The 18571-nt window shown below is 36.1% G+C and overlaps 2 non-coding genes across 2 annotated transcripts; both read right to left on the bottom strand.

Annotated features, from left to right (window-relative positions):
• Nucleotides 1-9076: 9076 nt before the first annotated feature.
• LOC129924854 (U6 spliceosomal RNA) lies at nucleotides 9077-9182 on the bottom strand. Its single transcript, XR_008776764.1, has one exon. It is a non-coding gene; the product is annotated as a U6 spliceosomal RNA (small nuclear RNA).
• Nucleotides 9183-14392: 5210 nt separating this feature from the next.
• LOC129924861 (U6 spliceosomal RNA) lies at nucleotides 14393-14498 on the bottom strand. The gene has a single exon (XR_008776770.1). It is a non-coding gene; the product is annotated as a U6 spliceosomal RNA (small nuclear RNA).
• Between the last annotated feature and the right edge of the window lie 4073 nt (nucleotides 14499-18571).

The raw sequence follows: 18571 nt of genomic DNA, 5'->3' as shown, positions 1-18571 counted from the left end.
CGCCAACATTTCCCTTTTCAATTCAGTATTGCCAATCATTGCAGTCCTTCTCTTCCAAGAACATAGATTTCTAGATCTATATATATATATATTTCTATATAGTTTTATTTATTTATTTCATGAGATGTATATCCAAGTCAAAAGGCCATCTTGCTTATCAAATTGCATATTTCAAATAAAAAGTTCACCACAGAAAGTAATAACTTGTCAACAAAATTACACGGTCTGTCCGCTAAATCTCAGGTCGATTTTTGTATAAAAGAGCCCCCCAAAAATTGCTGCTGGGTCGTGCGGAATGCGCTTTGGTCTGTGGTCACAATGGTCGCGAGTTCGAAGCCTAGACACTTCCATCCCCTGTCGTCCTTCGGGAAGTTTGGTCTATGGCGTAATAATCTTCGTTTTGGGTGGAGCTTCAGAAACTCTCTTTTTATCTCCCTTAAAATTAAATACCCTTTTTGTTTTGGGCGCTTATTGAAATAATAGGGCAACTTGCTCTTGTCCCCAGGCATAGAACAGCCAAAGACAAGCACGTGAACCATCAGTTACTACACTGTAACTACTAACTACACTAATAAACTACCCATGTACACAAAGACAGTCAAATTGTCTTACTCACAAATGCCAAAACAGTCCTTCAAAGCTTGAAAAACTCGGATACTTCTAATATCGAAGAGCTCTTGTAAACCTTCACATCAACAGCAAGGAAACAATGGACTCCAGCACACATTCAATTAGAAGGCAATGAAAAGCTGGTCAAAGATGGGAGAATGAACAAACAAATGAAAATTCCTACCCAGAATAAATGATGAAAATGATAGAGTGTAGAATAATTGAGATTCGGACTAGCTCACATCTCAATTACAAGGACGCCTATTATAAGCTATTTCGACATGACCAATGCATAATTATTCGACTCTCAGCCGGACACAACAGAATGAGACAACATATGTTACAGAAGACAAGCGAAACTTGCCCTTGTGGAGCATCACCAGAGAATGCTGACCATGTCCTTCAAAGCTGTATACTTTATTAAGAGGCCCGAACAAGACTCTGGCCCTAAAACCTTCCTATAGAACTAAAACTATACGGAAAACTGGCTATCTGGAAACCACTGCACATATCATCTCAGGTATAAGATTACTGATCTAAACTGGCTGATCTGGAAACCACTGCACATATCATCTCAGGTATAAGATTACTGATCTGAACTGGCTGATCTGGAAACCACTGCACAGATCATCTCAGGTATAAGATTACTGATCTGAACTGGCTATCTGAAAACCACTGCACAGATCATCTCAGGTATAAGATTACTGATCTGAACTGGCTGATCTGAAAACCACTGCACAGATCATCTCAGGTATAAGATTACTGATCTGAACTGGCTATCTGAAAACTACTGCACAGATCATCTCAGGTATAAGATTACTGATCTGAATTGGCTATCTGAAAACCACTGCACAGATCATCTCAGGTATAAGATTACTGATCTGAACTGACTGATCTGAAAACCACTGCACAGATCATCTCAGGTATAAGATTACTGATCTGAACTGGCTATCTGAAAACTACTGCACAGATCATCTCAGGTATAAGATTACTGATCTGAATTGGCTATCTGAAAACCACTGCTCAGATCATCTCAGGTATAAGATTACTGATCTGAACTGGCTGATCTGAAAACCACTGCACAGATCATCTCAGGTACAAGATTACTGATCTGAACTGGCTGATCTGGAAACCACTGCACATATCATCTCAGGTATAAGATTACTGATCTGAACTGGCTATCTGAAAACCACTGCACAGATCATCTCAGGTATAAGATTACTGATCTGAACTGGCTGATCTGAAAATTACTGCACAGATCATCTCAGGTATAAGATTACTGATCTGAATTGGCTATCTGAAAACCACTGCTCAGATCATCTCAGGTATAAGATTACTGATCTGAACTGGCTGATCTGGAAACCACTGCACAGATCATCTCAGGTATAAGATTACTGATCTAAACTGGCTGATCTGTAAACCACTGCACAGATCATCTCAGGTATAAGATTACTGATCTGAACCCTACCACATGTAAAATGGGAACTATGAGGAAGAAAAGAAGAAGCTCTTGCCTCCCCCCCCCCCTTCCTTGTCGTAGCAGATCTACCAGGTGTTGTGACAGCTTTTGTTATGCTTTATTGAACTGAAGACGCTATGGTCCATTTTTCGAACCCGTCTCTCTATCATTCCCAGCAGCCCCGTAGAAAGTTTTGGCTTGAACGTCCTCGTCTTTATTTCTGGAGGCACAGCCGTAGCTTCAATTCTTTCCCTTGCCTTACACAAGTAGCAGCAGGTATACACCAGGTATACACCAGGTAGAGCAACAATGACAAAACATAGTGATATAAAATTATCAATCACAATACGATGCTGATATTAGCAAAACCATGTAAACTAAGTCATAGGGTTAGTACGTTTACCGACACTACATTACGAGATGTGTCTCTATTAGGTCCTTCTTCTTGATTCAACTGTATTGGTTCTACTTAAAATGTTTATTGTTTACAATCACTGTATGGTTCATATAATTCAGTTGTCAAAGAGCAGATACCTAGGGATTGGGGCTTAGCCCGAAACCATTTGTTATAGGAGGCTTGACCACTGACCTGCAACGTCCCAAACTGTGGGCAGTTTAGATCAATAGCTCATCGCCATGTCGTACAGACCTGTGAGATGGCAACGAGCAATTGGTCTAGACTGCCCATATGTTGTGACGTTGCAAGTCAGTGTTCAGGGCTTCTATAACGATTGGCCTCTTCTTAGCCCAATAACTTTTCCTCTTGGAGTTGTCATAAAAAAAGCTGATCTTCAATGTTAGCTTATATTCTATGTTCAAACTTCTTTGAATCCCCCTTTGGTTGGGGACACGACAATTCGTTCACCCGACAATTCGTTCACACGGCTATTCGTTCACCCGACAATTCGTTCACACGACAATTCGTTCACCCGACAATTCGTTCACACGGCTATTCGTTCACCCGACATATCGTTCACTGACAATTCGTTCACCGACAAATCGTTCACTGGATAGTAACATTTTGTTAATATTATATATTCCTAGTCCTTTAGCCACGAGGTACGGGTAAAAGAGGACTAGTATATAAGTTACAAATATTTAGCCATGTTACAAAGTCAACTAGCTGTTGTAACTTTGCCCAATGTAACAGTGGACTATACATGAAAACGTATTCACCACGCCGGTGTTATCGGAGAAGATCATGTTACACACACGCTACTACAAAATTAAAACCTAAACTCTGCATAAAGCTTTTTTTTTTAGCGCTGCACATTTTATGGCTACAGATGTAGCGCATCTGGTGGAAGAAGTTAAAAAATTCTTTTGAAATGCAAGGGGAGTTTACTGCGATACAATCGCAAGTACTCGCCTTGCAGACGATCAGCAGTTATCTCGGTTTTCTTTTTAGCAGTTAGTGTTTATGCCCTGTAATTTTGGCGCGCGTATGTGTGTGGGTGTGTTCGTGTGTGTGTGTCTCAGTAAGTGTATGTGAACGCACTAATTGCTTTGAAGTTGTTTTTTTTTTTACTTGGATATCATTTGGTGAAGATACCACGTGTCTCCGCGTGAAGTGCAGACGTATGATGTAAGACTTATCTCGAATGCATCAGTGTGCTGGTGTATAGCCTGATAGGACTGTGTTGATGTGTTCGTTGTTTCACACAGACTCAATGTGTAAGGGAAAGAAGCTTTATTTAAAAAAAAATAAAGGAACTCGACATTTATTTGTAGGGTTATTGTAAGGGAAATAACTACATAAATTATAAATACACATTTCTGTATTAGGTTGTGTACCTTACATTAAAAAAAAAAATAAAGCACAACATTATTCTTAATATTTTGAATTAGTGAAGAATTCAAATTGAGTCCTTCTAAAGTGATAACTATGTATCATAAATTGGTTTGGTTTTAAACATGTTAATACATTTATAGCCAGGAAATGAAAATAAGCCGCTTTCATTATACGTCTATTTAAATTTCAATTTGTTTGTTGTAAAATTTACTTTAAAACAATCTATTTCGTATTTTTCACTACTTCGATAACTGTTTTAACAGCTGTTTAACTCTTTCTCTCCGTTATTTTTTGTCCACGTTTCGAAAGAATTCTTCATTTTGCTAATTACTATTTCACTCCCCTGTTATGATTGGGCTTCAATAGCTTTGTTGTTTGTTATCAGAAAATGTTTTTTTGGTATAGAATTAAATTGAAATGCATGCTCTTTTTATATAACATAAATTCAAGCTTATAAAATTAATATTTAATTTAATGAGGTCAAATCAACGATGGTATGGTCGATTAGGAGAGAAAGAGTTAAAGTGCACCAGTATGATCGTTTGGAAGAAAATAAAGGCGCGAAAGAAAAAAACCCGAATATGATTTATATGGGGTGGTGGCAGAAATGAACGTTTGTATGTGTGGTTGTGTGTGGGGAGGGGGTGGGGGTGGGGTAAAAAGAGAAGACTCATCCCTCTTCTTTATTCGTATCAGATTGACAGATCAGACCTTCATTTACGAGAACTGACCATTACTGTCCAACGGTCATTCTGTGCCGCAGTGGGAATAGATGACGAAACTATGAAAAATGAGGTTAATAGCTCGTTAAAAGATCGTTCGGACAGGGTCTTCTTTGTATGTCCCAGCCTGGGGAAATGGCAGTAAACAGAGGGAGGGGAAGGGTGTCCTGGTCTTAAAACTATGTAAATGTGCTTCATTTCGTATCACTACTCAAGGGACACAATCTAGATAACACATTTTCCACAGTTTGTTCCCTTTAATCTTCCAGGCTTGAAATCAGATAAACTGCGTATTTGTGAGTGGCCCTAAGACAGGAAAAGATTCGGGGGATAAAAAAAAAAAGGACAATGGACTTCGGTGGATCAAATGTTTATGCTCGTAGTTAGTTTGTCCATGCTATCGCCTCCCCGTTTCTCCCTCTACTGACCACGTGTGCTTGCTGTGAAAGAGGAAACAGGTCATTTGTTCAGTGGCGACAACAAAATGTCTGTTAGTAAAAGTTAATACCAAGCCAGTGACTCTCTTTATATCCTGCAATGACAGGCTCTCAGGCGGACGTTTATTATCTCGCCTTTTCCCCCTTCTCCCCCCCCCCCACCTCCAGAGTAATTATACCTGGCTCCCCGTCTTTGAATTAGGAGACTTCCCAACATATTAATGACTTCACTTCCGACATTTCGAGCTGTTGGTCATTGTCCACCTGGTGTTGACCAGTCTCCCGAGCTATCCACGCTGAAGCGACAGTTGGCTTCTAGATCTCAGTCTCCCATTCTCTCTTCTCTCTCTCTCCATCTCTCTCAGTTTTGTTTTTATTGTGGCTTAAGGTGCTACACGATCTGGTGTTGACACGAGAGATTTCTCGCCCAGTGGATATCACAGGGGCAAGATTTCTGTCATCTTTGGCCACTGGTCAGTGGTCACGTCCTTTGACTGACAAGGTATCCCTCTGAATAATGCAGGGCAAACATTCGCACACAAACACAAACACAACACAAATACGAGACGTAGAGAAAGACTTTGTTCTGTACACACACTTAAACAGACGGTAGATACTCATTTGTACAAAGGATGAAGATAGTTTTGTTTTAGTCTAAATGATTTAATCATGTAGATTACAGAGCCGAAACAAAGAAAATCTATACAATAGTAATTTTAACAGCTCCAAAATGCATGGCGTCGCTAAAGAGGTGCGAAGGGTTCGAACCGCAGCGGTGGACACCATTGAGATGGGACACACAATTAATCAAAATGTCAGAATCAACTAATGAGTTCGTGCTACAAACGTGTACCAGTCCAAGTTTGTTTCTTTGTATGTTTGTTTGTTTGTTTGCAGTGGCGTAGCTATGATGGGGGAGGGGGTGGGGGGTAGACTGCGAAACCCCTTCTTCCGGGCCTCCACCAGGATGGTGGGTGTTGGCAGGGGCAGAGCGTATACCACACGACCAGGCAGGCGGCTAAACTTTGGACCTCATTCACCAAAACGAACTGTCACGTGATTAAATTTTATAAAAACACGTGATATCCACGTTTGATTCAAATTATGTCGTAAATTGTTTCGAATAGAAAGGTAAGCACGTGGCTCGAAGATGTTTACGTTGGGTAAATGAGGTCCAGGAATTGTTTTTATTGGGAAAGTCTATAGTGGGTGATGGACCCGGGGAGGCGGGACAGTTGGTTGACTGCATTATCTAATTGTACCGAGTCCACCAAGAATCGGGTGTAAACATTTCCTTTGTGCTTTAAAAACAATATTCAATAGAATGTGTTGGCAATGTTACAATCGACTTCGGGTTAGGATCAAGGTTAAAGTTTGTACACTTAAAGCTGTTCCACGCTTTTATTTGACGAAAACAGAGAAGCGGGCATGAAGTACAAAATACAAAGATGTTGTCGTTGTGCACACACACCTGACATATTACAATGGAGTGATTAAGTGTGTTTGTGTTACACAAACTCGTAGTCGGCCCCCGCGGGACAGTCGCATTCAAACATTACATCATATCCAACCTCCGATCTATATCCCGTTCAAAACAGTAATTACTCATAACATCATAAAGAAAAGGCAGTTTGTTAAGAAGGGACTTTGTAGGCTCACCCCACCGCAAAGCCAATTTAAAACAAAAATTCATTGATGAGATATAAAGGGGATAGACGAACAGACAGATAATGTCTATGGTGTCTGCTTTCCACTGTGACCCTTAAAGATTTAGAAATGGCCCAAAAAAAGGTCCTAGTATAAATATTTGGGAGCCGCAAAGGCTGAATTGTAAAGCGCTTGGCTTCCGAACCGACGGGTCCCAGTCAAGTCTGGACTTTTTAATTTCGGCATCTTTATGGCGCCCCAGAGCTCACCCATCTCTTATGGGTACTTGAGATTACTTGGGAAAAGTAAAGTCGGTTGATCGTTGTGCTGGCCACATGACACCATCGTTAACCTTTAACAGAAACCGATGACCCTTACATCATCTGCAAAATAGATCGGAAGATCTGAAGGAGGAATTTGACTTGCTAATATAGGCCTAGATATGGATACACTGATTCAAATATCTATTCAAATGTAATACAGTATAATGCCAATGAATCACTTGTATCATTTTTTAGAGATCTTTGTTGGATTAGAAATGATATTAGAAAACATATGGAATACTATTATCCCCACCCCTTTTATAAAACATCGACAAATTCTGCGATGCCTAAATTCATTGAAATGAATGTATCAGTGGTGGGCATTTAAATCACGTTAGTTTTAAGTAGGTTGATAATGGTCAGTTGATAGTGAATCTTATGTCATCTAGGCATAGAGCTTATTTATTGAGATAAATAAATACAACAATTAACGGAGAGTCTTGTAAATACACATGTGTTGAAAAGATTCAAATAAACAAATTAAAAAAAAAAAAGCAAAGCTTACATAAAGGAAAGAACCGCACAAGTACTGTCATATGTAACGATACTGCAAGATTTATCTCCCTTTTGTATATAAAACAAAATAAATTAATAACCACAAAAAAATTAAGCAAATGGTTAACGTTTTGATGAATTCATGTATTGTACTTGACAATGAACAATTGTGCAACATTTCAACCTCATCCGAGAATAGGAAGTGGGAGAAATAACTTGTTCAAAATTTGTACCGGACAGACAGACAGATAGACAGAATTGATTTAAACTTTTTCAATAATACAAAATGCAAAAGAAGCCACGGGTAGAAATGGCAGTTTTTTACATTGACTGTGACTGAGTCAAATGAAGAGAAAAATAAAGGAATAGTATTAACACAGCTTGACACATAAGCAGTCAGATAACAGACTAATGGAGACATGCACTCTATATAGGAAGTCAGTTTTAAAATCTGTCGTCTGTAAATTTAAAATATATAGTACTCTACGTAATAATCTTTTTATTTAAAAATAACTTCTGTATTTATAAGATAACACCAAAATAAGACACTACCGAGGAAGGCCAAAGGGACATAACCCAGTAAATTAAATTGTAAGTATTTGTATGTAAGGTTTCTCTCTCTCTCTCGCTTTAAAAGTACAGCACAACTTATCAACACTCCTATACGCCTGATGCACAAAAAAAGTCTAGCTCTTTATCAGTCAAAGATAAAAATCTTTAAGAATTAAAAAAAAATTGGACATATGATAGAAGAGTAGATTTAGTAAAACTCATGACTTCATAGTAAAAGCTTGAACATACATTTTTTATATACGGTATATCCCGTAGGTCAAAATAAATAAACCCACCATCTATATCTCTATATTTTTAAAGTTCTTATATTTTTAAACTTCTTATGTAAAAAAGAAAAAAAAAAAGAAGAACAATTATCTATACTATAAAGCAGAAAGTAAGGCGCACATATGTATATATGTATGTATGCTTGTATGTGTGAATGAATAAATGTATGAAAATAAAAACCATTTGACCAATCTTTATAAAACGTGACATACATGTTCAATAGATACCAACTGGAAAACTAACTCATGTAAAGTAACATCAAATCAAACTGAAGACCGTCAAAAGACAGATGGCCAAACACAAACGCTAGTTGGTTATATGAATCTAGGTCATAGAGCCAAAATGTGCACATCAGAAAATCTCTTGAAGGCTAAATCTAAGATAGATCTAGATCTACCTAATTCTAAGATGATAGACCTACTCTTCGCAATGATAGTTTTTTTTTTGTTTTTGTTTACTTTAACACATGAACATTTCATATCTAGTCCATTCATATCTTTATTAAATCAAATTAACTTCAAATCTGTGTTTTAAAAGCATTTAATCATAAATTCGTTCCCTAATGCTGCGACTTTATCCGTCTTGACGCCTTACTTATAACATCATTATTTTTATTGTTTCTAATACACCATATCGGTGGTACGCAGATAAAAGTTAGCGGGCCACAGATAATATATTGATCTTAAATAATAATAATAGACAAAAAACAACAAACATCCTCACCGACCTATGAAATATTGGTAAACATAAAAAAAAATATGGAACGCTTCACGAATTTGCGTGTCATCCTTGCGCAGGGGCCATGCTAATCTTCTCTGTATCGTTCCAATTTTAGTATATGTACTGCGTTAACAGTACAACAACAAGAAGGTTACAGAAGCCTTATATAGTTCGTATAACTTTTGGTAACTACATTATGGTGTTTAGTAGTGTTAACGATAAAATATTTATTTATATTTAATTCATATTGACGGATTACAGTTAACAAACGAAATATTTTGTAAGATGCATTAAATTAAATTAGATATATTTATTATGTAAACAAATTTAAAGAAAAAATAAAAGTGATTTTTGAAGTAGAAAAAAACCTTGCCTCTCAGGCATCGTCTCCCCTGATATAAAAAAAATACATTGTACCACAAAGGGAGATAATAAGACAAATTCTTAGTCAATTCTCTGTTTTGTACATTTAGTCTCTCCTTGATATATTCTCAGGTTTTTGTCAATGTTATGCTAAAAAAGAAAGGAAAGATGTTTAGATTAAAACAAAATAATGTAATCAACTATGTCAAATATTATTTATTTCTAAATAATCAATTATTGATCTTAGAATACATTTACTAACAGTTCAATCACTAGTGTATCAGTGTTTCATTATGTAGGATAAATACATACTCGGAGGTATACTAGTACCACAAAGCAAAAGCGCTGGCCCAGTGGCAAAGCGCTTGGCTTCCGTACCGGGGTCCCGTATTCGAATCCTGAATACTGGGATTTGACACCCTTGTTAACCGTAGGCCACAGAAACAGATGAATCGCGTTGGGAAAGATCGAGAAGTGTCAATTTGTCTTTCGACTATTTCATTGGCCGCTAGTAACTGGAGTGGGAGAAAACAAGCTGAAGAATCAGTGATAGGTCTGGATCAAATCCCAAAGGAACAACCCCTTGGTTACATCTTCTACGTTCTGACTTCTACCTTTCTATTCAGTTAACCGCTTTCTCATCTCGCTTGATAATTTATTTTCGACTCGTTAGTGAGTTAAGTTCTGACTTTGGCGTTTGTATGTAATATGATGTAGGGGATGAGTCTGTTTCCTGACAGTCTTCTGACTTTTTTTGTCCTCTAACAATGAAAGGTAAAAGCGTAGCAGTTTAAAATGTTTATTGAGAAATAAATACAATATGGGGAATAATGTAAGGCTTGTCTTCGAGTCTGAAGATTAATGACCCACATATTGTGCCACAACCAGCGCAGACATAACCATTGTCAGCCGGTGGTCAATTTAGATTCACTTTCACTTGTGAATTACGCTGGTATGAAACATACAAATATTTAAATCAACAATGTTAATTACTCAAGCCATTAATAATGCCCCCATGCTGGCTAATAATCGCAACTAAAGTTAACATTGTGTCACGCTAATGGTTTGAGAAACAATTCAAGTCGGCAACGCCTTGGCCCAGATACATTAAACATGCTGTCCAAAAGCAAGCTCCAAAACGAAACTGTCTATACCGTCCACTGCATCAGTGGATTAAAGATGTTCTGATAGGGAGAGAACAAACTGTAATAATAAATGGCTTTAAATCAACACCAATAACAGTAAACTCAGGTGTACCTCAAGGAACAGTCTTGGGTCCACTACTAATTTTAATTTACATAAATGATTTACCAAATTGCATTACTTCAGGAACAAAAGTCAGATTATTTGCAGACGATTGCATAATATATAGAACAATAAAAACAACACAAGACACAGATATTTTACAAAGAGAATTAGATGAATTACAGAAATGGGAATCAAATTGGAGCATGTCTTTCCACCCAGAAAAATGTCAGTTGTTAAGAGTAACAAAAAAACTAAAACAAATAAATTCCACTTATCTTATTCATGGCAAACCAGTAACACAGACTAAAAACCCAAAATACCTAGGTGTTATAATAAATAAAAAACTGTCATGGAATCCACATATTGATGAAACTATTAAAAAAATCCAACAAAGCATTAGGGTTTATTAAAAGAAATTTCTATAAATCAAATAAGAACATAAAACTAAAATGTTATTTAACCTTGGTTAGGCCAATAATGGAATATGCATCCTCCGTTTGGGACCCCTCAACTCAAGAAAACATTAAGAAACTAGAACAGATACAAAATAGAGCAGTGAGATTCATAACAAACGAATATTCACATTTGACTAGAGTAACACCTTTAGTAAAATCACTAAATTTAGAAAGCCTTCAGGACAGAAGACTCAAAAGTAAAGTAGCAATTATACATAAAACACTGAACCATAATCTTCAAATACAAAAACAAAATTTAATAAAATACTCTGAAAGACACAAAGATAAAGGCACATTCCTAGTTCCATATGCTAGGACAAATTTGTACAAATGCTCCTTCTTCCCTAGTGCTATTAGAACATGGAATGGGTTGCCTGAGCTAGCCAGGAAAACCAGTGACTTGGCAGAATTTAAGTCATTGGTTAATATACATAACTAAATGCATGACGCGTAGGACGTAATCATCTTCTTTTTTGAAGTAACGTCTGTATTATATAAGATAAGATAAGAAGGGCCTGGCTATGGAATGTTGACCCAACTGACCCCTTACCCGCCATCATGGCCTTAGTTATTGTGGAATGTTTTATTTTGTTATTGTTATTTCTATTTTTATTTAATTATTTGTGGTTCTAATCTATTTTATTTAATTACATTGGACTTAGTTTATTATTGGGAAAAGAAATAAGCACCTGTATATTTTTCCCTTTTATTTTACTGTCACGTGACCAGGCGACCTGGTCTTGATCGAGGCAGGGTGACCTGGGTACTGTGGGGACAAAGCGGCACTTGGCGTGGGTACAGTCATTTTGGACAACTTAAAGGGAAACTCCGATAGTTTTTCAAATTTGAGTTATTGACATATTTAAATTCTGCGTAAAAAATTGTAATAGTAAACATTATATCATTTTTTATTTAAATGCTTAGAAAATTTTATATTTAATAAATTAGTCGGTAAATTCTTGAAATCTCAAAAAAAAAAACGGGATTCCTTGAGATTTTGTTTTAAGTTATTTCATGCGTCACTTCCCTAAACAATACTGAAAGAGAAACTTGATTTAACCAATCGTATCGCTTCATTCTTACACTAGCTGTTAGGCTGTTAGGCTTAGTGACGTCCTAGTCCAGAGCTATGATACAGTTATATACATAAGCATGTATAGATAGATCCAAAAGCATTAGGATAACGAACTCTAGAAAAAAAACTAACATTTTCATCTAAGCCTCTCCCTATCCCAAGAAGTAAATAGCTGGTCAGTGTAAGGCTAGTCGAGACAACGTGTAGTCGGTCATGACAAGAAAACCAAGCGATAGTGTTTGTTGTGTGTTGAGTGGTCTGGCGAGAAAATACACACTGCCGTGGTTAGTCAAGCATGTAAATCTACTTTTAATACGCATTTTTTCTTTGCTTACAAGATCCTAGATCTAACTGCATAGACAAAGATATATTTCTTTTACGAGAATGTAAACACCTTTGTGACGTCACATAGAAACCCGGTGAAAGTCTGAGTGTTTTGGATGCGCAGGAAAATTACGTCGGAAAAACATCAATTACTAAGTTATTATTGCAAATATATTCATTATCTGTAAATCAAAACACATATTATATCAAAAATTGTCAAAACCATCGGAGTTTCCCTTTAAGTTGTTATCAGTTTCATTGATGTATCTATATTTGAAACGTTGTGGATGATTCTATATTCTATATCAATAAAGGTATACGCTACGTGCTTTTAACTATTATTCTGGTGTTCAGTGTTATATGTGAGTTGCCTACACAAAGTTATATGTGAGTTGTCTACACAAACACCTCAATCGCGACAGGGCTAAATCACCAAATACACAGTTCCAGCGTCAACAGTCGGCTAGATAACGACCAGTTGAAGCAGGCGCCAGCACACTGCTAGCGTCTTGTGACGTTTGGACTGTTAACATTGTTTCTGCTGTCACTATAAAAATGTTTAAAATTAATTAATGATTCAGCTGTCTGCAACATCTATCCTCAAATAACAATAAAAATTGTACATTCCAATGAAAAAAAACTTTTGTGTCAAGTTTTGCGTTAAAATAGACTAAAAATAAAATCCATATTTTTGATGGTCTTATGCGACCCCTGATAATTTGTTAGTCGACCCCCGAGGGGCTCGCGATCCACAGGTTGAGAACCCCTGATCTAGATCAATACTGTTTAGAATTTTTTACTCCAAGTGAACAGCAAGATTACATGGCAGTGGCGCAATATTTAATATTTAATGTAAAACAAAAAGTTCAAAAATTCATTTGTGGGCCCCCCTTCAAGTTGGGGCCCGGGAGAGGGGACTTTCGAATTAGGACCCACCCCCTACCTACGCCAATAAGTACGTCAAATACGAGTCGTGTAGCTGTTGGAAAAAAAAAATCTACAATTGAAGGGACGTGATCAAGTAAATTAAGTTGTACGATTTGTTTAGGTAAGAGTTATGTACCATCTGTCTCCCTTTCTCACTCTTTCTGTCTACAGCGGTTCCAAGACAAATCATTCACCGACTGTCGGTGAAAAAGTTGTCTGTGAGCCACTTTTCGGTGAGCTATACGTAGGGTGAACGAATTGTCGGGTGAATTAATAGTCTTGCACGATTTGTAAAATGTTTGTTTCTTAAATGTTTTACATGTTTCGGATGTTCCTTCAGAGTTGAAGATAATTTACTTCCTAGTCCAAACCTTCCGCAGGAAGACATTAGTCCGAACGACAGTCCAGCGCGCAAACCGCACGACCAAATGATTTGTCCTGTCCCTGTCTATAGCTAATGTATTAATTGTGCAGATGAGTGTTTCTCTGCCGGAGATAAACGTACTTAAAAATATGTTATAACATTTTCTAAAAGTTCTTTTTTTAACATTTAATACTGTAATTAATAGAATATTATAACAGGAAATATCCAGGAAATATCCAGATGCATATCAAATATAAACCAAGTTATTTATAAAATATTTGGTTTATATAGTGTCTTTGTTTGATTTAGATTGATTGAAAAGATACCAACCCATGTTTATGGAACTGTATCTAAGCTTTTTATGTAGGTTTTTTTTTTTTTTTTTGCGAACACTATAAAGGAATATTGACTACCTAATGTTATCTAAAACCTAAGTATTTATTGCAAAAACTTAGACATGCCTACAAAACACAAGTACTTTTAATAATTTCTTACATAAATTTAATTTTTATTCACAGTTCTTAAAACATAAAAAACAACAATAAACGGGCTTCATCCTAAGCAGCCAATTGAATTTTTCGGTAAACAAAAAAAAAATATGGAACGCTTCACGAATTTGCGTGTCATCCTTGCGCAGGGGCCATGCTAATCTTCTCTGTATCGTTCCAATTTTAGTATATGTACTGCGTTAACAGTACAGAATCAAGAAGGTTACAGAAGCTTTATATAGTTCGTATAACTTTTGGTAACTACATTATGGTGTCTGATAGTATTAATGATAAAACAATTATATTATTTATATTTAACTCATGTTGACAGATTACTTGTAATAAAAATCAAATTTTACGGTGCATTAAAAAAAATTCATTTAATTAAATTTAATACACTTATTATGTAAACAAATTTAAAGAACAAATTTTTGGAATAAAAAAAAAAACTTGCCTCTCATTATGTTATCTCCCTTGACATTAAATATACATGGTACCACAAAGGGAGATAATAAGATAATTCTTAGTCAATACTCTGTTTTCTAATTTGTCTCCCCTTGACATATTCTAAAATTTTGTCATCGGCATTCTAAGATGTTTAGATAAAAAAATAATGTAATCAACTATGTCAAATATTTTTTGTGTGTAAATAATCAATTTTTGATCCTAGAATACATTTAATAACTGTTCAATCACAAATGTATCATTATTTCTAAATATAAATCCTATCTCCTGAACATACTCCCTATGCACCTTATAGGTTGCAAACAACAACATACTATATGGCACGACAAAAACAACACAAGATACAGAATCCTTACAAAAAAATTAGATGAATTACAGAAATGGGAATCAAATTGGAGAATAGCTTTCTACCTAGGAAAATGTCAGTTATTAAGAGTAACAAAAAAAAAAAAACTAAAACAAATAAATTCCACTTATTTTATTCATGATAAACCAGTAACACAGACTAAAAACGCAAAATACCTAGGTGTTATAATAAATGAAAAACTGTCATGGAATCCCCATATTGATGAAACTATAAAAAAAATCAAACAAAGCATAAGGGTTTATTAAAAGAAATTTCTATAAATCAGATAAGAATATAACACTAAAATGTTATTTAACCTTGGTTAGGCCAATAATAGAATATGCATCCTCTGTTTGGTACCCCTCAACTCAAGAAAACAAACATCACGAAACTAGAACAGACACAAAATAGAGCAGTGAGATTCATAACAAACGAATATTCACATTTGACTAGAGTAACACCTTTAGTAAAATCACTAAATTTAGAAAGCCTTCAGGACAGAAGACTTAAAAGTAAAGTAGCAACTATATATAAAACACTGAATCAAAATCTTCAAATACAAAAATAAAATTTAATAAGATACACAGAAAGACACAAAGATAAAGCCACACTCTTCGTCCCATATGCTAGGACAAATCTGTACAGATGCTTCTTCTTTCCTAGTGCTATTAGAGCATGGAATGGGTTGCATGAGCCAGTCAGGAAAACCAGTGACTTGGCAGAATTTAGGTCATTGGTTAATATGCGTGACTAAAAGCATGATGCGTAGGACGTAATCATCTTTTTTTTTTTGAAGTAACGTCTGTATTATATGAGATAAGATAGCTCATATGAGATGAGAAGATAAGATAGCTCATATGAGATGAGAAGATAAGATAGCTCACGGAAATGAGGGGAGCAGGCTTTAATTCTCCATTACCAACTCTCAGCGTTCACTTTTATCTTGAACATGAACACAATGAATTGTTCATCTCCTTATAGCACAGGCAATCTAAAACAGAGAATATATCGGATACATTTGCTTTTTTTACAAAGTCATTTTCAGTCTGGCCAACAATTTCGCAACTAAAATCTATCAATCATAAAACATTGAAGTTCATGTCTATATTCAAATGATTGATTTCGAATTTCTTCTCGAGATTGCCAACGAACATCAGTATGGACTATCAAATGATTGATTTCGAATTTCTCCTCGAGATAGCCAACGAACATCAGTATGGACAATCAAATGATTGATTTCGAATTTCTCCTCGAGATAGCCAACGAACATCAGTATGGACTATCAAATGATTGATTTCGAATTTCTCCTCGAGATAGCCAACGAACATCGGTATGGACTATCAAATGATTGATTTCGAATTTCTCCTCGAGATAGCCAACGAACATCAGTATGGACTATCAAATGATTGATTTCGAATTTCTCCTCGAGATAGCCAACGAACATCAGTATGGACTATCAAATGATTGATTTCGAATTTCTCCTCGAGATAGCCAACGAACATCAGTATGGACAATAAAATGATTGATTTCGAATTTCTCCTCGAGATAGCCAACGAACATCAGTATGGACAATCAAATGATTGATTTCGAATTTCTCCTCGAGATAGCCAACGAACATCAGTATGGACTATCAAATGATTGATTTCGAATTTCTCCTCGAGATAGCCAACGAACATCAGTATGGACTATCAAATGATTGATTTCGAATTTCTCCTCGAGATAGCCAACGAACATCAGTATGGACAATCAAATGATTGATTTCGAATTTCTCCTCGAGATAGCCAACGAACATCAGTATGGACAATCAAATGATTGATTTCGAATTTCTCCTCGAGATAGCCAACGAACATCAGTATGGACTATCAAATGATTGATTTCGAATTTCTCCTCGAGATAGCCAACGAACATCAGTATGGACTATCAAATGATTGATTTCGAATTTCTCCTCGAGATAGCCAACGAACATCAGTATGGACTATCAAATGATTGATTTCGAATTTCTCCTCGAGATAGCCAACGAACATCAGTATGGACTATAAGTTGAGTGTGACAACTTCCAATTATATACTTGAGGAAAAAGTCGTGCATTCAAAGAACGGTTTTATATGTAGTGAACAATTTCACGCTTTCACCCAGAACTTTCTATAGATCAGTGAACATCTTACGTGTTGCCAGATCCTCTCTGTGTAGGCAAAAAGGTGTGGATTTGCCATTTAGGCTATTTGGAATTCATGCAACTAATTCACTTTTTAATTCTGACAATACTATTGGACTCCATTTAAGCTTGTCCCAACACATCTACCGTAATCAAGATTGTTCTCTTCCATCAATTTTGTCTTAATTTTAAAAAAATATGTTGTTCCTCTTTTGTGAACTACTACAGGCTGGCAAAATAAAAAATTAGTCATGAATTTCTGGATTATTTTTCGTATCTAGCAAACGCTATAGATTAGCGAAATTCACAATAACAACATCAACTTTATCCCACGGTTATTTACCCCCCCCCCTGAACTGCTCTACAATACTAGAAAGTTAAAATACTTAGTGATTTTGACATTTTTAAACCACACATATTGATATGGAACATATTTTATGACACGGAATAAATAATCATCCACTTTGCATGGTGAAGTTTTTAAAACAATTATCTATTGCAATTTTAATTTGTACATTAAAAACTATAAATCTAATAGAGTGAATTATTCAATAAGTAGGCCTATTTATTTACTTTATAGGTGGTCTACCTACTCCACAAAGCAAAAGCAAATCATTTCAATGATGAAAAACATTCTTATTCAGTATCTGATCTTGAAGAAAAATTTAGTTTTATGATGGTAATGAATAAAAGCACTCCAGTACCTAGAAAATACTTTCAATTACATATATGTGTCTCGTCTGGCCTCGGACAACAAGTCTAACTCCTGGATGTACCAAGTGATTTTGGGTCAATTTGAACTTGTAATTGATCAGACAAGGAGCCAAAGCGAGGAACTGGCACCGAAACCAGTTACTCTCGGGTAGTAGGGGCTTCCAGGACTTGTTCTAGCCTTGTTTTACATTACATCAATAGATTTGGGATTTTCTAATAGAGAGAAGGTATCAGGCTCTTCCATGATGGAGTGGCGATGAATAGGAGATATTGTAAACATCAAGAAAAATATTAGAGTTAATACAAATCAAACAAGAACAAAAACTTAAATTATTTTAACCCTTGTTAAGCCAATATTTGGATTCACGGTGCCCCCGCTGTGGGGAAGAAGAAGAAACCGTGTCTCATATTCTGTTTGACTGCCCCAGACTTGCTGATCTCCGTCTCGACAGGTCTGGGAAACCAAAAAATTCTCGACCTGTATGGTGACATGTAAGCAGTACGCAAAACAGCAGGGTTTCTGTCCAGGGCTTTTGCAAGAGAGGATTAGAGCCTCTCAAACCCTCACTGAAATGGAGTTTGATGATGATGATTAGGCCAATA

This window comes from Biomphalaria glabrata, chromosome 2 (assembly GCF_947242115.1).
Source record: "Biomphalaria glabrata chromosome 2, xgBioGlab47.1, whole genome shotgun sequence".
Taxonomy (NCBI): Eukaryota; Metazoa; Mollusca; class Gastropoda; family Planorbidae; genus Biomphalaria; species Biomphalaria glabrata.
Note: the sequence above shows the minus strand (reverse complement) of the source record. Positions and strands in the feature narration are given on the sequence as shown.